This window comes from Phocoena sinus, chromosome 10, assembly GCF_008692025.1.
Source record: "Phocoena sinus isolate mPhoSin1 chromosome 10, mPhoSin1.pri, whole genome shotgun sequence".
Classification (NCBI taxonomy): domain Eukaryota; kingdom Metazoa; phylum Chordata; class Mammalia; order Artiodactyla; family Phocoenidae; genus Phocoena; species Phocoena sinus.
Window position 1 is genome coordinate 29906315 of NC_045772.1, and position 25084 is coordinate 29931398.

Sequence of the window (25084 nt, forward strand, 5' to 3'; positions counted from 1 at the left end):
TGTAATTGTGTTAATGCTGGCTGTTATTTTAGTAATTTAGAAAATTAGTGCATAAAAAGCGATCAGTGAGGGACGATTCATGAGTGTGTGAATACACATGTAAGAGAAAAATTATTAAAGGGCAAAGCTAATCAGCTGGACAAGAAACTTTCCAGAACTGTTTGTTCTTAAACCTTCTTCTGCAGGGAGTTTTGAATTTTCACAATGTACAATCCCTTAAAAAGAACAATATTTTTGAAAAATCCCTTGGATTTATAAAGTTCTAGTTACCAAGGCACAGAAACTAGATCTTCTGTCAAGTTCTAATGTACTGAGATTTTAAAGTATCAGCATGGATCAAAGACAAAGATGTATTGCTCTAAGTGGATCCCATAAATTTTTCTTCTGTGACGAATTCTTTCAAAACTACAAATGAGCTTGTCTTTTCTTTAAAAGAACTTGGTCAAGACTGGTAATCTTGATCCTATTGAATGGCTGATAATGTGAAAGTGTCAGGCTCCTCTAATAAGAAATTTATGTTGAATTTTTCAATTAATACCACAATAACCCTATGAGATCAGTAATATCACTAAATCCATTTTACTGAAGGAGAGCGACAAAGAGACATTAAGTAGCTTGTCCAAGGATGCACAGTTTACAGGTAGCACAGTTGCTATCAAACTCAGGCTGACTCCAGAATTCAAGCCCAAGGCACTTCTTCATATTACTGTGCATGGAATTTAAGAACTACATGGTCAGGGAAGCATAGTGTGAATTTTATAGTTTTCTTTTGGGGGGGCATTTTTTAAAAATTTATTTATTTTTGGTCATGCCACATGGCAGTCTGGATCTCAGTTCCCTGACCAGGGATCAAACCAGTGCCCCTTGCAGTGGAAGCGTGGAGTCTTAACCGCTGGACTGCCAGGGAAACCCCAATTTTATAATTTTCTGATACTTCATCTGCAAAGGACAGAGAAAAATAGCGGCCCAGATTATAAGGCTGGATCAGAGTGAGGTGTATCATGAAAATGACATTAGAGCAAGATTAAAAATATGATACTGGAAGATAATTAAGGATCAGTAGCATGATATTTTAACATATACAAAATCTGAGAGGTTAAAAATAAGAATCCAAGATAGAAGTCAAGAGCTAGAAGAACATAGGTATGTGTGAGCAAGATGCACGGTGAGAACAGGTGAGGGGGTTCAGAATGGTAAGTATCAGAAGGGTTAGTGTGAACAAGGAGCATAGTTATAAGGTATTCTCTTTAGGTGATACATAGGTAGATTATTAACAGTGTATAGTAACATAACAGGTAATTAAATACATCATTAAAAATTGGAATTTGTTTCTCATTATTGATTTGTTTTCAATATTTATCCCTGATATTCTATACTTCAAAATATATGATGCTTAAATTGAAAGCATAAAACCTATGATTGTATAATTAATGAATAATCATAGAACACTTAGCAGTGAATTCATCTGTTATCAATGGACAGCTCATACAAATCTGCAAAACCATAAATAAATCAGAAAAATAATTTTTTCACTTTAATTTTACTTTTTTACCACTAGTGTACTTTTTATTTATTTATTTAGAATTTTATTTTATTTATTTTTATTTATTTATTTATTTATTTTACGGTACCTAGGCCTCTCACTGTCGTGGCCTCTCCCGCCGCGGAGCACAGGCTCCGGACGCGCAGGCCCAGCAGCCATGGCTCACGGGCCCAGCCACTCCACGGCACACAGGATCTTCCCGGACTGGGGCACAAACCCACGCCCCCTGCATCAGCAGGCACACTCCCAACCACCGCGCCACCAGGGAAGCCCTATTTTATTTATTTGTATACAGCAGGTTTTATTAGTTATCTATTTTATATATATCAGTGTATATATATCAATCCCAGTCTCCCAGTTCATCCCACCACTGCCTGCACTTTAGCCCCCTGGTGTCCATACGTTTGTTCTCTACATCTGTGTCTCTATTTCTGCCTTGCAAACTGGTTCACCTGTACCATTTTTCTAGATTCCACATATATGCATTAATATACAATATTTGTTTTTCTCCTTCTGACTTATTTCACTCTGTATGACAGTCTCTAGGTCCATCACATCTCTACAAATGGTCCAATTTCATTCCTTTTTATGGCTGAGTAATATTCCATTGTATATATGTGCCACATCTTCTTTATCCATTCATCTGTTAATGGGCATTTAGGTTGTATCCATGACCTGGTTATTGTAAATAGTGCTGTAATGAACATTAGCATGCATGTGTCTTTTTGAATTATGGTTTTCTCTGGGTATATGCCCAGTAGTGGGATTGCTGGGTCGTATGGCAGCTCTACTTCTAGTTTTTTAAAGAACCTCCATACTGTTCTCCATAGTGGCTGTGTCAATTTACCTTCCAACCCACAGTGCAAGAGGGTTCCCTATTCTTTTTTTTTTTTTAATGTCTTTATTGGACTATAATTACATTGTTGTGTTAGATTCTTCTGTATAACAAAGTGAATCAGCTATACGTATACATATACCCCCATATCCCCTCCAAGAGGGTTCCCTTTTCTCCACACCCTCTCCAGCATTTGTTGTTTGTAGATTTTCAGATGATGCCCATACTAACTGGTGTGAGGTAATACCTCATTGTAGTTTTGACTTGCATTTCTCTAATAATTAGTGATGTTGAGCATCTTTTCACATGCCTCTTGGTCATCTGTGTGTCTTCTTTGGAGAAATGTCTATTTAGGGCTTCTTTTGCCCATTTTTTGATTGCATAGTTTTTTCAATAGTGAGCTGCATGAGCTGTTTATATATTTTGGAGATTAATCCATTGTCCATTGATTCGTTTGAAAGTATTTTCTCCCATTCTCAGGGTTGTCTTTTCATCTTGTTTATAGTCTCCTTTGCTGTGCAAAAGCTTTTAAGTTTAATTATGTCCCATTTGTTTATTTTTGTTTTTATTCCCATTATTCTAGGAGGTGGGTCAAAAAAGATCTTTCTGTGATTTATGTCAAAGAGTGTTCGGCCTATGTTTTCCTCTAAGAGTTTTATGGTGTCCGGGCTTATATTTTGGTCTTAAATCCATTTTGAGTTTATTTTTGTGTATGGTGTTAGGGAGTGTTCTAATTTCATTCTTTTACATGTAGCTGTCCAGTTTTCCCAGCACCACTTATTGAAGAGACTGTCTTTTCTCCACTGTATATTCTTGCCTCCTTTAACATAGATTAGTTGAACATAGGTGCATGGGTTTATCTCTGAGCTTTCTATCCTGTTTCATTGATCTATATTTCTGTTTTTGAGTCAGTACCATATTCTCTTGATTACTGTAGCTCTGTAGTATAGTCTGAAGTCAGGGAGGCTGATTCCTCCAGCTCCATTTTTCTTTCTCAAGATTACTTTGGCTATTCAGGGTCTTTTGCATTTCTATACAAATTGTAAAATTTTTTGTTCTAATTCTATGAAGAATGCCATTGGTAATTTGATAGGGATTGCATTGAATGTGTAGATTGCTTTGGGTAGTATAGTCATTTTCACAATGTTGATTCTTCCAATCCAAGAACACGGTATCTCTCCATCTGTTTGTGTCATCTTTGATTTCTTTCATCAGTGTCTTTTAGTTTTCTGAGAAGAGGTTTTTACCTCATTAGGTAGGTTCATTCCTAGGTATTTTATTTTTTTGTTGCAATGGTAAATGGGATTGTTTCCTTAATTTCTCTTTCTGATTTTCATTGTTAGTGTAGAGTAATGCAAGAGATTTCTTTGCATTAATTTTGTATCCTACAGTTTTACCAAATTCATTGATTAGCTCTAGTAGTTTTCTGGTGTCATGTTTAGGATTTTCTATGTATAGCATCATGTCATCTGCAAACAGTGACAGTTTGACTTCTTCATTTCCAACTTGTATTCCTTTTATTTCTTTTTCTTCTCTGATTGCCATGGCTAGGACTTCCAAAACTATGTTGAACAATAGTGGTGAGAGTGGACATCCTTGTCTTGTTCCTGATCATAGAGGAAATGCTTTCAGCTTTTCACCACTGAGAATGATGTTTTCTGTGGGTTTGTCATATATGCCCTTTATTATGTTGAGGTAGGTTTCCACTATGTCCACTTTCTGGAGAGGTTTTTATCATAAATGGGTGTTGAATTTTGTCAAAAGATTATTCTGCATCTATTGAGAGGATCATATGGTTTTTATTCTTAGATTTCTTAATATGGTGTATCACATTGATTGATTTGCATATATTGAAGAATCATTGCATCCTGGGATAAATCCCACTTGATCATGGTGTATGATCCTATTAATGTGTTGTTGGATTCTGTTTGCTAGTATTTTGTTAAGGATTTTTGCATCTATATTCACCAGTGATATTGGTCTGTAGTATCTTTGTCTGGTTTTGATGTCAGGGTGATGGTGGCCTTGTAGAATGAGTGTGGGAGTGTTCTTTCCTCTGTAATTATTTGGAAGAGTTTGAGAAGGATGGGTGTTAGCTATTCCCTAAATGTTTCATAGAATTCACCTGTGAAGCCATCTGGTCCTGGACTTTTGTTTGTTTGAAGATTTTTAATCACAGTTTCAATTTTATTACTTACGTTGGTCTGTCCATATTTTCTATTTCTTCCTCCTTCAGTCTTGTAAGGTTACATCTTTCTAAGAATTTGTCCATTTCTTCCAGGTTGTCCATTTTATTGGCATACAGTTGCTTACAGTAGTCTCATTTGATCCTTTGTATTTCTGCAGTGTCTGTTGTAACTTCTCCTATTTCATTTCTAATTTTATTGATTTGAGTCCTCTCTCTCTTTTTCTTGATGACTCTGGCTAAGGTTTATCAATTTTATCTCTCAAAGAACCAGCTTTTAGTTTTATTGATCTTTGCTATTGTTTTCTTTGTTTCTATTTCATTTATTTCTGCTCTGATCTTTATGATTTTTTTCCTTGTTCTAGCTTTGGGTTTTGTTTGTTTTTCCTTCTCTAGTTGCTTTACATGTAAATTTAGGTTGTTTATTTGAGATTTTTGTTTCTTGAGGTAGGATTGTATGGCTATTAACTTCCCTGTTAGAACTGCTTTTGCCACATCTCATAGGTTTTGGGTCGTCGTGTTTTCATTGTCTTTTGTCTCTAGGCATTTTCTGATTTCCTCTTTGATTTCTACAGTGATCTCTTGGTTATTTAGTAATGTATTGTGTAGCCTCCATGTGTTTGTGTTTTTTACATTTTTTTCCCTGTAATTGATTTCGAATCTCACAGAATTTTGGTCAGAAAAGATTCTTGATATGATTTCAATTTTCTTAAATTTACCGAGGCTTTATTTGTGACCCAAGATGTGATATATTCTGGAGAATGTTCCATGAGCACTTGAGAAGAAAGTGTAACCTGCTGTTTCCAGATGGAATGTCCTATTAATATCAATTAAATCTCTCCCGTATATTGTGTCATTTAAGCTTTTGTTTCCTCATTAATTTTCTGTCTGGATGATCTGTCCATTGTTGTAATTGAGGTGTTAAAGTCCCCCACTATTACTGTGTTACTGTCTATTTCCTCTTTTATAGCTTTAGCATTTGCCTTATGTATTGAGGTGCTCCTATGTTGGGTGCATATATATTTGTAATTGTTATATCTTCTTGGATTGATCCTTTGATCATTATGCAGTGTTCTTCCTTGTCTCTTGTAACATTCTTTATTTTAAAGTCTATTTTATTTGAAATCAGTTTTGCTACTCCAGCTTTCTTTTGATTTCCATTTGCATGGAATATCTTTTTCCATCCCCTCACTTTCAGTCTGTATGTGTCCCTATGTCTAATGTGGGTCTCTAGTAGACAGCATATTTATGGGTCTTGTTTTTGTATCCCTTCAGAGAGCCTGTGTCTTTTGGTTGGAGCATTTAATCCATTCACATTTAAGGTAATTATCAATATGTATGTTCCTATTACCATTTTCTTAATTGTTGTGTGTTTGTTTTTGTAGACCTTTTTCTTTTCTGTGTTTCCCACTTAGAGATGTTCCTTTAGCATTTGTTGTAGAGCTGGTTTTTTGGTGCTGAATTCTCTTAGCTTTTGTCTGTAAAGCTTTTGATTTCTCCATGGAATCTGAATGAGATCCTTGCTGGGTAGAGTCATTTTAGTTGTAGGTTCTTCCCTTTCATCACTTTAAATATATCGTGTCACTCCCTTCTGGTTTGTCGAGTTCTGCTGAGAAATCAGCTGTTTACCTTATGCAAGTTCCCTTGTATGTTATTTGTGATTTTTCCCTTTTGCTTTTAACAAGTTTTCTGTGTCTTTAATTTTCGTAAATTTGATTACTACGTGTCTGGGTGTGTTTCTCCTTGGGTTTATCCTGCCTGGGACTCTCTGCGTTTTCTGGACTTGGATGGCTATTTCCTTTACCATGTTAGGGACGTTTTCATCTATAATCTCTTCAAATATTTTTTCGGGTTCTTTCTCTCTCTCTTCTCCTTCTGGGACCCCTATAATGTGAATGTTGTTGCATTTAATGTTGTCCCAGAGGTCTCTTAGGCTGTGTTCATTTATTTTCATTCTTTTTTCTTCATTCTGTTCTGTAGCTGTGATTTCCACCATTCTATCTTCCAGGTCACTTATCCGTTCTTCTGCCTCAGTTATTCTGCTATTGATTACTTCTAGTGTAGTTTTCATTTCATTTATTGCATTGTTCATCTCTGTTCCTGAATTCTTCTAGGTGTTTTTTCTTTAATTCTTCTAGGTCTTTGTTAAACATTTCTTGCATCTTCTCCATCTTTGCCTCCATTCTTTTTCCGAGGTCCTGGATCACTTCACTATCGTTATTCTGAGTTCTTTTTCTGGAAGGCTGTCTACCACACTTCATTTAGTTGTTTTCCTGGGGTTTCATCTTTTTCCTTCATCTGGTACATAGTCCCCTGCCTTTTCATTTTGTCTACCTTTCTGTGAATGTCGTTTTCACTCAAATAGGCTGCAGGATTTTAGTTCTTCTTGCCTCTGCTGTCTGCCCTCTGGTAATGAGGCTTCCTAAGAGGCTTATGCAAGCTGCCTGATGGGAGGGACTGGTGGTCAGTAGAGCTGAGTGTTGCTCTAGTGGGCAGATATCAGTAAAACTTTAATCTGCTTGTCTGCTGATGGGTGGGGCTGAGTTCCCTCCCTGTTGGTTTTTTGGCCTGAGGCGACCTAGCATTGGTGGCTACAGGTGGGGCTAATGGCAGACTCTGGGAGGGCTCATGCCAAGGAGTACTTTCCAGAACTTCTGCTGCCAGTGTCCTTGTCCCCACAGTGAGCCACAGCCACCTCCTGACTCTGCAGGAGACCCTCCAACACTAGCAGGTAAGTCTAGTTCAGTCTCCTATAGGGTCACTGCTCTCTGGCAATTCCTCCTCCCATTGCCAGACCCCCAGATTGGGAAGCCTGACCTGGGGCTCAGAACCTTCACTCCAGTGGGTGAACTTCTGTGGTATAATTGTTTTCCAGTTTGTAAGTCATCCGCCCAGAGTTTATGGGATTTTATTTTATTGTGATTGTGCCCCTCCTACCATCTCATTGTGGCTTCTCCTTTGTCTTTGGATGTGCGGTATCTTTTTTGGTGAGTTCCAGTGTCTTCCTGTCAGTGACTGTTCAGCAGTTAGTTGTGATTCTGGTGCTCTCGCAAGAGGGAGTGAGCACACCTCCTTGTAGTCCACCATCTTGAAGCAGTCCCTCTAGTGTACTTTTTTTATGTTATAGAAAAAACTGTATACTCTGCTTTTAGATAAACCATTTATCTTCTGCACCCTTGCTTATGATTCTTTCCTTCAATGAATGTTATCTTCCTTCCTCACAGAATATTTTTGTCCCTGTTTTTTCCAGTTTTGGATCAAGTTAATGCTTTTCAGGAGAAATTTTCCTTGACTATCCCAATGCAGACTAACCACTCTTTTGTGTGAATTTTAAAAGTAACACCAAATTTTCAACTTAGGAAATGAAGTTTTTATATGATCTATCTCCTCAACTAAATGGTAAACCTTTGAGGATTAGAAATGGTTAGATCTGGGGGCAGAGTCAAGATGGTGCAATAGGAGGACATGGAGTTCACATCTCCTCACAAGTACACTGAGAATGTATCAGAGCAATTCCCACAGAGCACCTACTGAACACTAGTGGAGGTCCTCAGACACCTCGGGGACAAGAAAAATCCCCATGCAACTGGGTAGGATGAAAGAAAGAAGGAACGAGGGAAGAAAAGTAGAAATGGGCTGGGATCAGAACCCCTGAGGGGGAGCTAAAGGAGAGCAGAGGTTCCCACATTCCAAAAAGCCCACTCATGGTGGGGGGGATCAGTGGAGACACAGAAGGACCTTCAGGAGATCAGGGGATCAGAGGGGAATGCAGCAACTGGTCTGTAGAAGGCAGGACAGAATAAGACCTATGTGCATAGTCCGTGTTGCAGCCCTGTGCACCCCAGCCTGAACTGTGTGTCTCCTGGTGCAGAGGAGGGCTGGGTGCTGGAGAGTGGGGTTTGGAGAGTGGACCCAGGAAGGGGGCGGCTGTTGGCGGTGAGGAGACAGCCTGAGGCAGCAGGAGGGAAGGCCTCCACAGACAAGAAGTTTGTGGAGGAAGCCCAGGCCACCATGGAGCTGAGGCCCCATTGTTGAGTGGCTTGCAAAGGGCAGAGCCACCACTGCAATGCCCTACCCCAACTGCAGGCCCAGCCTTCTTGGTAAGGCTTGCCCACACCTCAAGCCAGGTTCTTCCCAACCCACTCAGCCCCTGGCAAGCCTGCAGAGGTCCTGGGCCTATGTTCTGCTCCCAGCAAAGCCTCCTCTGGCTGCCCTGGGCCCTGTGGCCACACCTAAGGAGCCCCAGATGGCCTGCTGAGCCCCAGCTGGCCTACGTGGGCATGTGTGCTCTGGGCCAGCTTCAGGAGCAGATGATGGTGAGAGGAACACATGAAAAGGTGGGGCTGACAAAGTGGGTCCAGGGAGCTACCCAGGGGTCTTGGAGGGCCTCCTGGGGAGGCGGCGGCTGGCTGTAGATTACCGTGGGGGCAAGGACATTGATAGTGGAGGCACTAGAGAGCTTTTCTTTATTTTATTTTTAATTTATTTTAATTTATTTATTTTTGCTGTTGTTCTGTTTTGTTTCATTTTTATTTTTGCTAATATATTTTTTCTTTTTCTACTTTTATTTAATTTCTTGTTATTGTTCTGTTCTTTTTTGTTTGTTGTCTGTTTTTCTTATTGTTTTTGGTTTGTTCTTTTGACATTTCTGCTTTGTTTTGTGTCATTTTGTTTTTATTTTGTTTTTATCTCCTTTTTATATTTTTTGTTTTTCTTTTTGTCATTTTTATGTGTTGGGCTTTTGTTCACTTAGCTTTACTTTTAGTTTGTTTTTTTTAATTTTTGTTTTGTTTTCTGTTTAAGTTCGTTTCGTTATTATTATTGGTTTTGGCTTTTACGCTCTCTTGTTTGTTTGGGTGTCTTTTTGATTTTTGCTTTCCTTGTTGGTTTTGTTGTTGTTTGCTTGCTGGTTTGCTTGGATTTGTTTTTTTTAATTTGTCTTGGGGTTTTTTTTTTCTGTTTATTTTCATTTCTTTTTTTTTTTTTTTTTGTCTGTTTGTTCAGTTTTGTTTTTATTATTTGCCTTGGGCTTTGTTTGTCTTTTGTTTGTTTGTTTTTTGCCATTCGGGCCATGTGGCCTGAGTCCCTGTGGTGGGAGCACCAAGTGTGAGCCACTGGATTACCAGAGAACTTCATGGGAATACTAATCAGTGTGAGATCTCCTGGAGGTCCTCATCTTGGCACCAAACCCAAGCACCCAACTGCCTGCTAGCTCCAGTACTGGATGCCTCAGGCCAAGCAACCAGCGAGACAGGAACACAGTCCCACCCATCAAGAAAGATGAGAAGACAGAGAAATATGTTACAGATGAAAGAGCAACGTAAAAACCTACAAGACCAAATAAATGAGGAGGAAATAGGTAATCTGAAAAATAACTCAGAGTAATGATAGTAAAGATGATCCAAAATCTTCAAAACAGAATGGAGGCTTGGATTGAGAAAATACAAGAAATGCTTAATAAGGACTTAGAAGAACTAAACAACAAACAAACAGTTATAAACAACACTATAACTGAAGTGAAAAATACACTAGAGGGAATCAACAGGAGAATAACTGAGGCAGAAGAATGGATAAGTGACCTGGAAGACAGAATGGTGGAACTGTCTGCCACAGAACAGAATGAAGAAAAAAGAATGAAAAGAAATGAAGACAACCTAAGAGCCTTCGGGGACAACATTAAATGCAACAACATTTGCGTTATAGGGGTCCCAGAAGGAGAAGAGAGAGAGAAAGAACCCGAGAAAATATTTGAAAAGATTATACTTGAAAACTTCCCAAACAGAGAAAAAGAAATAGCCACCAAAGTCCAGGAAGCACAGAGAGTCCCATACAGGGTAAACCCAAGGAGAAACATGCCAAGACTCATATTGTCAAGCTAACAAAAATTAAATTAAAAAAAAAATAAAAGCAGCAAGGGAAGACCAACAAATAACATACAAGGGAATTCCCATGAGGTTATCAGCTGAATTTTCAGCAGAAACACTGCAGGCCAAAAGGGAGCAGCAGGATACATTTAAAGTGATGAAAGGGAAAAAGCTACAACCAAGATTACTCTGCCCAGCAAGGATCTCATTCAGATTCAGTGGAGAAATTAAAGGCTTTACAGACAGGCAAAAGCTAAGGGAATTCAGCACCAATAATTCAGCTTTATAACAAATGCTAAAGGAACTTCTCTACATGGGAAACACAAGAGAAGAAAAAGACTTACAATAACAAACCCCAAACAATTAAGAGAATGGCAATAGGAACATTCGATAATTAGCTTAAATGTAAGTGGATTAAATGCTCCAACCAAAAGACACAGACTGGCTGAATGGATACAAAAACAAGACCTGTATATATGCTGTCTACAAGAGACCCACTTCAGACCTAGGGACACATACAGACTGAAAGTGCGGGGGTGGAAAAAGATATTCCATGCAAATGGATATCAAAAGAAAGCTGGAGTAGCAATACTCATGTCAGACAAAATAGACTTTAAAATAAAGAATGTTACAAGAGACAAGGAAGGACACTACATAGTGCTCAAGGGATCAATCCAAGAAGATGTAAGAATTGTAAATATTTACACACCTAAAATAGAAGCAACTCAATACATAAGGCAAATGCTAACAGCCATAAATGGGGAAATCAACAGTAACACAATAATAGTGGGAGACTTTAACACCCAACTTACAGCAATGGACAGATCATCCAGACAGAAACTTAATAAAGAAACACAAGCTTTAAATGACACATCAGACCAGATAGACTTAATCGATATTTATAGGACATTACATCCAAAAGGAGCAGAATAAAATTTCTTCTCAAGTTAACATGGAACGTTCTCCAGGATAGATCAAATTTTAGGTCACAAATCAAGCCTTGGTAAATTAAAGAGAATTGAAATCATATCGGGCATCATTTCTGACAACAATGCTCTGAGATTAGAAATCAATTACTAATTGATTTAGAAATTGAAAAAAAAATTGAATTGAAAAAAAATGTAAAAAACAAACACATGGAGACTAAACAATATGCTACTAAATAAACATGAGATCACTGAAGAAATCGAAGAGGAAATCAAAAAATACCTAGAAACAAATGACAACGAAAAAAAGATGACCCAAAACCTATAGGATGCAGCAAACAAAGTTCTAACAGGTAATACGATCCTATTTCAGGAAACAAGAAAAATCTCAAATAAACACCTTGCACGAAAAGCAACTAGAGAAAGAAGAACAAACAAAACCCAAAGCTAGCATAAGGACAGAAATCATAAAAATCAGAGCTGAAATAAATGAAATAGAAATGCAATAAACAATTGTTAAGATCAAAGAAACTCAAAGCTGCTTCTTTGAGAAGATAAACAAAATCAATAAATCTTTAGCCAGACTCACCAAGAAAAAAAGGGAGAGAATTCAATTCAATAAAAGTAGAAATCAAAAAGGAGAAGTTACAACTGACACTGCACAAATACAAAGGATCATAAGAGACTAAGCAATTGTATGCCAATAAAATGGACAAACTGGAAGAAATGAACAAATTCTTAGGAAGGTACAACCTTCCAAGACTGAACCTGGAATAAACAGAAAATATGAACAGACCAATCAGAAGTAACAAAATTGAAACTGTGATTAAAAATTGTCCAACAAACAAAAGTCCAGGACCAGAGGGCTTCAGAGGCGAAATCTATCAAATATTTAGAGAAGAGCTAACACTCATCCTTCTCAAGCCTTCCCAAAAAATTTCAGAGGGAGGAACACTCCCAAGCTCATTCTATAAGGCCACCATCACCCTGATACTGAAACCAGACAAAGATATCACAGAGAAAGAATATTACAGATCAATATCACTGATGAACATACACACAAAAATCCTCAACAAAATGCTGGCAAACAGAATCTAACAGCACATTAAAAGGATTGTACACCATGATCAAGTGGGATTTATCCCAGGGATGCAGGCATTCTTCAATATACGCAAATCAATCAATGTGATAAACCACATTAAAAAATTGAAGAATAAAAACCATATGATCATCTCAATAGGTTCAGAAAAAGCTTTTGACAAAATTCAACACTCATTTATTATAAAAAGCTCTCCAAAAAGTGGGCATAGAGGGAACCTACCTCTACATAATAAAGGCCACATATGACAAACCCACAGCAAACATTATTCTCAATGATGAAAAACTGAAAGCATTTCCTCTAAGATAAGGAAGAAGACAAGGATGTCCACTCTCACCACTATTGTTCGACATAGTTTTGGAAGTCCTAGTCATGGCGATTAGAGAAGGAAAAGAAATAAAAGGAATATAAATTGGAAAAGAAGTAAAACTATCACTGTTTGCAGATGACATGATACTATATGTAGAAAGTCCTAAAGATGCCACCAGAAAATTACTAGAGCTCATCAATGAATTTAGTAAAGTTTCAGGATACAAAATTAATACACAGAAATCTCTTGCATTCGTATACACTAACAATGAAAGATCAGAAAAAGAAGTTAAGGAAACAATCTCATTTACCATTGCAACCAAAAGAATAAAATACCTAGGAATAAACCTACCTAAAGAGGTAAAAGAGCTGTACTCAGAAAACTCTGATACTGAAAAAGGAAATCAAGATGACACAAACAGATAGAAAGACATACCATGTTCTTGGATTGGAAGAATCAATATTGTGAAAATGACTATACTACTCAAAGCAATCTACAGATTCAATGCAATCCCCATCAAATTATCAATGGTATTTTTCACAGAATTAGAACAAAACAGTTTACAAATTGTATGGAAATACAGAAGACCCTGAATAGCCAAAGCAATCTTGAGAAAGAAAAATGGAGCTGGAGGAATGAGGCTCCCTGACTTCAGACTACACTACAAAGCTACAGTAATCAAGACAGTATGTTACTGGCACAAAAACAGAAATATAGATCAATGGAACAGGATAGAAAGTCCAGAGATAAACCCACACACCTATGGTCAACTAATCTATAACAAAGGAGGCAAGAATATACAATGGAGAAAAGACAGTCTCTTCAGTAAGTGGTGCTGAGAAAACTGGACAGCTACATGTAAAAGAATGAAATTAGAACACTCCCTAACACCATACACAAAAATAAACTCAAAATGGATTTAAGACCAAAATGTAAGGGTGGACATTATAAAACTCCTAGAGGAAAACATAGGCAGAATACTCTTTGACATAAATCACAGCAAGACCTTTTTTGATCCCCCTCCTAGAGTAATGAAAATAAAAATAAAAATAAATAAACGGGATCTAATGAAACTTAAAAGCTTTTGCATAGCAAAGGAAACCATAAACAAGATGAAAAGATAACCCTCAGAATGGGAGAAAATATTTACAAATGAATCAACTCACAAAGGATTAATCTCCAAAATATACAAGCAGCTCATGCAGCTCAATGCCACAAAAACAAACAACCCAATCCATACATTTGGTATTACGAAACAATTTTACTTCTCATAGAATAGCATAATCTCATGCTTCCTTTAAAGCACAGTCCTCCCGCCTCCTTCTATTTTATCTCATTTAGTTACACGCTCTGTTAATTTAGAAGTGATTTTTAAAAATACCTTTTTTCCTAATATCTTATGAAGTTATTTTGCTTAGAAATGTTGAAGAAGTATTTTTATCAGATTTATCTCATTTTTTCCCTCAATACATTTTTTTTTTTTTTTTTTTTTGCCGTACGCGGGCCTCTCACTGTTGTGGCCTCTCCCGTTGCGGAGCACAGGCTCCAGACGCGCAGGCTCAGCGGCCATGGCTCACGGGCCCAGCCGCTCCGCGGCATGTGGGATCTTCCCAGACCGGGGCACGAACCCGTGTCTCCTGCATCGGCAGGTGGACTCTCAACCACTGCGCCACCAGGGAAGCCCCCTCAATACTTTTTAAATGAAATAAAATTTATTTTATATTTTATTAAAACAATGTAGGTATACGGCATATGTATATAACTCGGAAAATTAAAATGTGCAGAAGAATATATAATGCCTAGTTTGATGACTCAAACACAACCACTTAATACTTGTTGCAAATAATATTTTAATGTGTTATTTTTACGTTTTAAAATTTTGCAATCTTAGTCATTCATGTAACATTTTATCAGAAATGGCTTACATATAAATTTAAACAGAAAAAAAATCTTACCTTTAAATTTTCAAAATAAATTTATTTTAGGGGGCCTTAAAATAAGTTTGCATATTGTAAAATGAAGATATTTGTGTGTTGAAATATTTAAGCACAATGTCACCTTGAAAATGAAAAATTATTATGACATATTTTTTTCTACCAAAGATTAAATTCCTCTTGATTGAAAAATGAATCTGCATTCCTTTGAGTCTTGATTAGAAAACTGTTTGTTCTCCACAACCCCTGGCATGAACAATATAAACATATTACATAGGTTTTGTCAGTGGAATGCTCCACCCCAAACTTCAGTTCTAAACAGAAGTCATAAAAACAAGGAAAGTTTAAGGTTTATTCCAGTGGAGAAATCTAGTATATTTGGTGTAGCAGTGATGGTAGGTAGTGGAACTGGGAGTCTAGCCACAAGGATAAAAGTGTCCGATGGTAGTGACACCAGAGAAACAGTCTAACTGTCACTGACACTCTCCTGGGGTAATAAGTCTATGTTCTTGGCTATCTGGGGTCATTTTCTTCCAAGGCCATTTTCTTAGCTCTGTTATATGGCTATTTTTAATAAATCTTTGAACCCAGTTATAAATATTTTTATATTGAATCTAATCAGCTTTAGTTTCTGTTTTTGCAACCCGGAACCCCAACTGGTAAAGAATTACAGGGCACTAAAATTAGATTCTATGACTATCAAGTGCAACCTCAAACTGACAAAACAAATGAACCATCTTCAACTGGAAATAGTTATTCTCTGGCAACTAAATGTGTTATTTCCTTTTAAAAATCATAAAATCATCTCTAGGATGGTTTCAATCTGTGTTTTAATATGTTTAAATGACACAATGTGGGTAGGGAAATGATTATATTTGATATAATAATAAAGATAAGCTTCATTCCTCCCCATATCTCCTAAGTTACTAACTGCAACTATTATATGTGGAGTTTCCCAAACCATTTTAACTGTACTAATGATTAAACTATATACCTCTTAATTAATTTCACCAGTGTCTTTATTAAATTAACCTGATATATATATATATACACACACACACACACAACCTTTATCTATGTTTTACAAATTAAGAATCTCGTGTGTTTTGAATCTTATAAAGTTTATTTTTGTTGTCCTTCATTTGTGGCTTATTGTGATATAAGACCATTGCTAGTGGTCTTTCAATTGTATTATTGACATTGAGAAAAGCATTCTTCTCTGTGCTTATTTTATCAAAGTAAAATCATGATGATACTTTTTTTTTGCGGTACGCGGGCCTCTCACTGTTGTGGCCTCTGCCGTTGTGGAGCACAGGCTCCGGACGCACAGGCTCAGCGGCCATGGCTCACGGGCCCAGCCGCTCCATGGCATGTGGGATCTTCCCGGACCGGGGCATGAACCCGTGTCCCCTGCATCGGCAGGCGGACTCTCAACCACTGCGCCACCAGGGAAGCCCCATGATGATACTTTTAATCTACTTCATTAGGAATTTGTCTATCATATAAATGGTACTTAGATCTATAAGGAAAGAAAAGGTAAGTAGTATTTAGCCTAGGTACTCAAAAGACTTAGAAGAGATGGTCAAAGCTAAGAAGCAAGGCATAAGAATAATTTTTTATAGTGGTCCTAAATAAGGCAAGCTTCCTAGAGGAAGTGTTACTTGAGATGGCCTTCAAATAGGTTGACATAGAAACAGGGTACTCTTAGAATTGGGAATTGTATTTAAAAGGTAGAGGTAAGAAGAGAAAAGTTTTTATGAGCTGTATAGTTTTTGTAAAAGGATATAACAAATATAGTTTAGAGAAGTTTGAAAGGAGATAAAAAATAATACGATATTTCACCAACCAAATATATCCACTGTTAACACTTAAAATTCTTCATCTCTCAGAGCATCAATATATGTGTAATTATATATGCTCTTTTACATAATTTGAATTACATGATACCTAGTATTTATTAATTTTTGTTTTTTGCTCAGCAATATATCAGGGATTTTTAAAACATCAATAAATATAGGTCTGTTATCTAAACTTTAATGGCTGCATAGTTTTCAATTTTAAGTGTGGATGATAATAGTTTACCAATCCTATACTGAATTTGGTTTGTTTCCAATTAATTAATATTAAAATGCTACAATGATGAAATCTTTTATCTTTATAAATACTAATTCCTAAGTTTAATTAGAACTTGGAATGCTACAATATATATAGTATACATTTTATTTTATACTACCAAATTGTCTAATAACAAAGGCCTTTAAAGTGGATAATTTCACCAAAAATGAATGAAAGAATATCTTGAAGGGCAGTTGCTACTTGGAAGAAGGAACTGACATCTGGTAAGTACCATGTTTTGTAAGCTTTGGTCTGAGGACAAGTTATGGTTGTCAAGGTGACTGAAATTCCAAAGAAATTCTGCTGTCTTTCTGGCCTGAGAAACCATAGGACAAAGAACAGGGTAGCCACAGTTACCAGAAAGTGAGGGTCAATCCTAGGTATAAAACAGCCAGAATAGGAGCTTCAGCATAAAGTCAGCCAACTCTCTAGTTGAATCCTGAACTAGACATACTCAGAACATAATCAAAAGGATTCTGCTAAAGATAAAAGACCTAAACCAAGTTTGGAGCAGATTCTCTAAAGACTAGTTTTGCAATTTGTATTTATTCAAATTAATTACCTACTAAAACAAAAATATAAGCAAGCTTCAGAAAAATAGAGTGTAATACAAAGTTCTCACAATTTTACCTTCATAATCAAAAGTTTCTTCAAATATGAAGAAGGAAAATGTGACTTATTCTAAATATCAAATATAATCAACAGAAGGAGACACCAAGGTACCCACATGTTGGATAAAGTCCTTATCAGACAAGGACTTTAAAAGAGCTTTTATAACTAAGGAAAGGAAAATAAGCTTGAAATGAATGCAAAAACAGTAAATTTGAGCAGAAAAGTAAGAGATTCATCAGATGGACTTGAAAGCAGAATGGAAATGACAGAAAAAAATCAATGAAATTTAAAAAATCAATAGAAACTGTCCAATTTGAATAACAGAGAAAAACATTAGAAGATAAACAGTATTTCAGAAACTTGAAACACAATATCAAAAGGTCTAATATAAGTACAATGGAGTCAAAGATGGATTGGACCAAAAAAAAAGAACAAATACTAGAAAAATTCATGCTCAAAAATTTCTCAAATTTGGTGAAAAAAATAAATTTACCTTTTCAAGTAACACACCAAATTGCAAACAGGAAAAATACAGAGAAAACCAAGCTTATTGTGTGGTTCAATTAAAATATAAAAAGAAAATACTTATGATAAAGTACAAGAGAAACGGTAAATAGACGTAAATAGATACAAAATGCTCACATTTCTATGAAGTGGTCCAAAATTAACTCTGAGTAGATTGTGAAAAGTTTAAGATGCATACTCTAACCTCTAGAGTAGGCACTATAGTAAATAATGCAAAGAGATGTATGTAAAAAGCCAACAGATTAAAATGAAATCCTTAAAATGTACTGTGGTTAACTGCAATGTGTTAGTACATTGGGTAAAATATAATGAGTTAAACATACACATCAAGAACCATAAATACCGACTTGAGGACACGGGGAGGGGGAAGGGTAAGCTGGGAGGAAGTGAGAGAGTGGCATGGAGTTATACATACAACCAAATGTAAAACAGATAGCTAGTGGGAAGCAGCCACATTGCAGGGAGATCAGCTCAGTGCTTTGAGTTCACCTAGAGGGGTGGGATAGGGATAGTGGGAGGGAGACACAAGAGGGAGGAAGATATGGGGATATATGTATAGGTATAGCTGATTCACTTTGTTATAAAGCAGAAAATAACACACCATTGTAAAGCAATTATACTCCAATAAAGATGTTTAAAAAAAAAAGAACCATAAATACTAATTCTTAGTTACAGATATAGGAGTAACAGGTTAATAAGTCATATAAAAAATATTCCTAATTCCTGTCATTTTCATTTATTAGTCAACACATATATAGGGAGACAACTCAGAGAAATTAGATTTAGAGAGTTAAAATAAAACATACACTACCATGGTATCAAGAGTGGTAAGGAAATTTACTTTTCATAATTTTTCATTCTTTTTGGAAATTCAAACATGTAAGTTTATATTTACATGTATAGCTTTCTATATATATTCTTTCAAAAATTAAGATAAGTGAATAAATGTAGCTCAAAATACCAAGTAATTACACAATGAAATACATAGCAATGAGAATTAATTAATTGCTGAGTCATACATTTAAAAAATAGGATTAAATTGATTAAAGACCTAAATGTAAGACCAGAAACAATAAAATTCCTATGAGAAAACATAGGCAGAGAACTCTCTGACATAAATCGTAGCAATATTTTTTTTGGAAGCAAAGGAAATAAAAGTAAAAATAAACAAACAGGACCTAATTAAACTTAAAAGATTTTGCACAACAAAGGAAACCACTGACAAAATGAAAAGACAACCTACTGAATGGCAGAAAATATTCACAAATTATATGATCAAGGGGTTAATATCCAAAATATATAGACAGCTCATACAACTCAACATCAGAAAACAAACAACCTGGTTTAAAAAATGGGCAGAAGAACTGAATAGACATTTTTCCAAAGAGGACATGCAGATGGCCAACAGGCACATGGAAAGATGCTCAACATAGCTAATCATCAGAGAAATGCAAATCAAAACCACAATGAGTTATCACTTCACACCTGTCAGAATCACTATCATCAAAAGAACACACTAACAAATGTTGGCAAGGATATGGAGAAAAGGGAACCCCCCTACACTGTTGTTGGGAATGTAATTTGGTGTAACCACCGTGAAGAACAGTACAGAGGTTTCTCAACAAACTAAAAATAGACTTACCATATGAGCCAGCAATTTCACTCCTGGGTATATATTTGAAAAAAAAAATGAAAACAGTAATTTGAAAAGATACATGCACCCAATATTCATAGAAGCATTATTTACAATTACCAAGATATGAAAGCAACCTAAGTGTCCAGCAGCAGATGAATGGATAAAGAAGATTTGTATACACACACACACACACACACAGGAATACTACTGAGCCTTAAAAAAAGAATGAACTTTTGCCATTTGCAGCAATGTGGATAGACCTAGACGTAGAAAGGTATTATGCTAACTGAAATAAGTCAAACAGAAAGACAAACACTGTATGATATCACTTATATGTGGAATCTAAAAAATACAACAAACTAGTGAATATAACAAAAACAACAAAACAGACTCACAGACTCTTTGAACTAAGACTCTCTGAAGACACATATATTATTAACAGGATTGGAAGCTAGAACTTCCAGAAAAAATGAGGCCCAAACTGGATTCTTCTAGAGCAGGAATACCCACAGATATTTAAGCAAATTGGCATCTTACACTGTACTTTAAATTATTCAGTAATTTCTATCACTGTCTATTATACCTCAAGAAATTGCTGCCCCAGGGAAAGAGAAGATTGTTCTCATGTTTTTGTTATCAAAAGAGAACTAAGAGATGGGAGAATTGTATGGTATATGAGTCACATCACAAAAGAGCTATTAAAAAAAAAGATGAAAGAGAACCAAGATATCTGGAACAACCTGGTTCCAATTACATGGCAGTCTGAAATAAATAAGGATGAAGAAGCAACATATAATAGGTAAACTGTAAGAGCAAATTCTCCCTAGTATCCATGGAAATATTGGGAAGGATGGTGGACTTCTCACAATTTTAAATGGGAGACTTCGCAAGTTATTTTATCCAAATAATAAAAGGAAGGATAGCTCTAGAATACTAGAAGACTGAAGATAAAACAATTATGCTTGGATGACCACAAAAAGTTAACTTCTTATAGTATTTAAATGTTATAATGCCACTTGATTGATAAACTTTCCTTGGGACACAGTACATATTTTGGCTCATGGGTTTTTAGAGGAGAAAACAGCTCATAAAAAGGGATAACAGTTGTGTTAATATTAACACTGAGTAAAAAAATAAGCAAAAATTATATTAATTAAATTCTGGTTTTTACTTTCTGTATATTCACCTAAATATGTTAGCAGAATATGAACTGACAAAGTTGTTAAGTGATTACTAAAATTTCTTTTAGGTTAAAATCTTTTTTGAGTTTGAAGAGAAAGTATCACAGGTATCAGATCATGAGTAAAGATAACAAAAAACAGAAAAATCAGCAGTCTTAAATACTTTACATAACTTTGTGGAGAATGAGTGAATGAATGAATGATTAAATTAAAATATTAAATTTTAAGTATGTAATATGTTGTGTGACATTTTTGTTCTACTTTATCAACTGCAGCTTAGGTTATAAATTCAGGATTTCTCTATGACTAAAAAATGAGGAAATATTTGTAAGTCACTTTCAAAAGAGAGAAAAAATGCCATAAGTTCTATATATTTGAATAAGGTAGAAAATTGTGATCTTTTTGCTAGAGAAACAAATATTTGTTTAGTGGCCATGCCCTCTTTTTAGTTTCAATTATGTTGGGCCATTGTCATGCTCAGATAGAGCAAATTTTCTTATTTCCCTTCTTTTGTTTCATCACTTTGAATACCACTACTTACTGAAAATTTCCATAGAGAAATTGTTTTTAACACATTTATTTTTTCCTATACATTACCTCCAGCTCTGTAAGTTCTACCTCTGAATAGAGACTGAAACAAGTCTAAAAAATGAATGAGTATTAAGAGAAATTTATATGTGACATTAAATAAATTGACCCCATATCATGGCTGTCCAACAGATCTAGTATTCTGATGTATATTAATTTAAGGCCCTATTGTGAAATCGATCTTTTCTAAGATATAAGCAGAAGAGTTTATTAGCAGAGAGCATTACTTCATTTAAGAATTGCTAATATTTAGAGAATGTTGTAGCAAGATTTTAATTAATACCAATATTTGTTATTCTAAAGGTGCCAAAAACACATACCTGATTTTTAAAAGTCTTTTGTATTAAAGCAAATAGAGCTTGTTCTCCTTTCCATAAGATGTTAATGAGATGCTAACAAATGCTTGGTATTTTTAACATAATTAACAGTAGGTTATTTTGACTCTTTAAAACTATTTTGCAATATGCCTTTTGTTTTTTAATCTCCTCATAACTAGACATAATAGAACAGTTTAAAAACATGAATAAAAATAAAAGCTGTTGAATTTTGATGGATTTTTAAGATATCCTATTGTCCAATGCCATAACTCTCCCAGCAAATTTAGAATGTCATGATCATACAGAAGTGACAAAGTTCTGTGGTTGCAAAATCTAAATAAGGCATCTGAAGACAATGACTTTAATCAATTAAAGTTAGAGAATATAATCATAATATGAAATAAATTCAAAGTAGACCAAACTATTAAATAGCTAATTTAAAACTGGGGGCCTTGTCAGTAATTTACACACATAACTTGACCAAGTAGGATGAGAAAACCACTGATTACAGGGTCAGGATCCCTGGAGTCTTAGCCTATTCCCTACCTTTATGACCTCAGTTTCCATATCTATAGAAAGAGGGTATTAAAATCCTCAATGACCCTTTCCCCCTAGATTTTATGGTTCATTATTACAACCAAAATATACATTCTCTCTAGAGGTTTTCATTTCCCTACATTACAACAATTACATAGCTCTTGGATAGTCATGTTATTGGAATCCTGACACTTGTTCCAACTTACTTTTAACCAGAAACCTCTGGAGAATATTGGAATTACAAGACCATTGTCTTCTAATCCAATGTGATAAATGTTTTACTAATATTTATACACTGAAAAAGGATTGCAATGGTAGAAATATGAAAACAACATTTCAGACTAATATTGGGAGATAAAGTATTACATAGATCAAGTGTCATTCATGTTGCTATGTGTTGCATTGGCTATAAAACAACTGCAGAAGGAGCACTCTCTTTTGTCTCAGGGGGAGTTAAGGGAAGATGTGCAGAATATGGCTTTGTGGTGAGACTTAGATTCTTTAAATTCCAAGAGAAAAGATTTTTGAGAGGTATAGAGGAAGCAACAGACTTACAGATGAATGATTGTAAAATTGCGAACAGAGCTCAGATTATGGTGAATTGTAAATCATACAAATTACATTACAAATCTATCTGCTGGCTTTTCCCAATCTAGAGTCTCACTTTCAATGGAAGGTACTTTCTCTTGCTTTCCTTTATGACTGGTGGTCATTGATCCAGCCACATTCTTCTTAGGGCCCATTGTAACCAACAATTATGCATTTCAAGGGAGGAAAAGGGATGTGTCTTCAATGATTAAAGAATTATTTATATCACAATTAATTGTGATAAATTAAAGGACTCCCCCTTGGTGCATCTACCTCCTATGACATTCTATTGTAACTGCTTGTATTTCTTAGAGAGAATCAAGGTTGTTTTTTTTTTTACCTTTGGTTCTCTATTTGTTTATTCACTTAATAAATATTCAAAGAGTAGAGTAACAACTACGTCAGACTTTTTAAAGCAATAGACATACATTGATGTACAGAGCACAAAGCAGAGGCCTCTCTTGTCTGGATCAATGGGTGATGCTGACAGCAGTGAACAAAATAAGTCTTACTGAACAGAGCTTTTATTCTAGTAGTAGAGACTAGCACTCAATTTACACTGTCATGACCAGTATAGTTTAGGACCCAGAAAAATGCTTCTCCGTATCTCTTGCTCTATGTCTTTGAGAAAAAGGCAACTGCATCCCAGGACTGTGACAATGTGTGGATTGGGTTTCTTCCTTCATCAGTAATAGACATTGCTTTGGAATGTGAGGAAAATTTGAGTGATGAAAATCTTTGGGTAGAGATTGATTAATTAACTCATAATCAGATTAATTAACTCAAAATTCTTCCTCTCAGATTACATGAATGCAATACATTTTGCATAAAATGAAGTATCATTTTACAGTAGTGTTGACTATTTTTCTTTCTCTTCTAATTTACAATTCTAGGAGTACTCAAAAATTAATGTGATACTTTCAATAGGTGCACATGGTGCCTGAGGAATATTTTATAATATTAAACAATTCATATTTCTCTTAAAATAGAATATGTGTTGTTCCAGAGGCAATATGCATGAAACATGATACCTATACTTTACAATGGTTTTTAGATCTCGGTGTTGCTTTACCAGGCAGTAAAAATTGTTATATAAATGGTAGTAGTTTATGTGATAAGATTAACATTTTGCAACATATGCTCTGATAAAAATAATTTATGCAACCTCATTTTAATGTTTAAAAACAGTATGTAAAAGTCCTGGTTCATTTCCAAGTTTTATTTGAGAATTTATTCATCTCTAGCGGTCCAAAGTTTCTCTAAATTTTTTTTTTTTGGCCATGCCGCACAGCATGTGGGGTCTTAGTTCCCCAGCCAGGGGTCGAACCCGCGCCCCTTGCAGCGGAAGTGTGGAGTCTTAACCACTAGACTGCCAGAGAAGTCTCAAAGTTTCTCTAAATTTAAATTAAGTTTTAAAAATTATCAAAGAATTACAAAGTCAAGGAAGATTAATTTGACATTATCAATAGAACACAGATTATGTGACAGTCTTGATAATAAAAATATGATTGATTTTGTTATAATGGAGGCAAGAAAATTAATGTCATAGAATAAATATATAATAATTTACTAATTATGTATTCATAAATCAAACATCCCTGGCTCAACCATGCAACACCAAGATATATATAATAATAAAATAATCTAGCATATAGTACATATAGTAAGCATTCATTAAATTTCTATTGAATAAGCAAATAAATTTTCACATTTGAGTTTATCAATATCAGCAGTTTCTTATGTGTAGTATATGCTTTTGACACATGATCTTTTCAAGTTTAATAGATTTCCACATTCACTACCAGTCCTTTTCTTCTACAACTTGCCTAATAGAAACTTCTAACTTTTCAGAAAAGATAACTTTGTAGCTAGAGAATTATTGGGTTAAAATATTTTCCCCCTTAAAACTCTATAGACATTGTTTCTCTGTCTTATGAAATTTGTTTTACTGAAGTCTTTTCTAACCTGATTTTAGTTCTTGGTGGGTAATTTATTTTTCTTGCTTGGATGCATTCAGAATTATTTCCCTACTTTTGACATTTAAAAATTTCAGATGTGTTTCAAGATAGATACTGCTTTTATTCATTTATCCTAGAACAAGTTAAGGCTTTTAGTTTCTAGACCTAGAAACTTTTCCTTTTCATTTTTGTTGTTGTTGTTTTTCCCTAATGTTCTGGGACAGATTTCTTCTGGCAAAAAAAAAAAAAAAAAAGTTTGCTTATTGCCTATATTTTCTTTGCTCTGTTTTCTTCTAAAGAAATATTTAATAATGTATAATAATTTATTTAT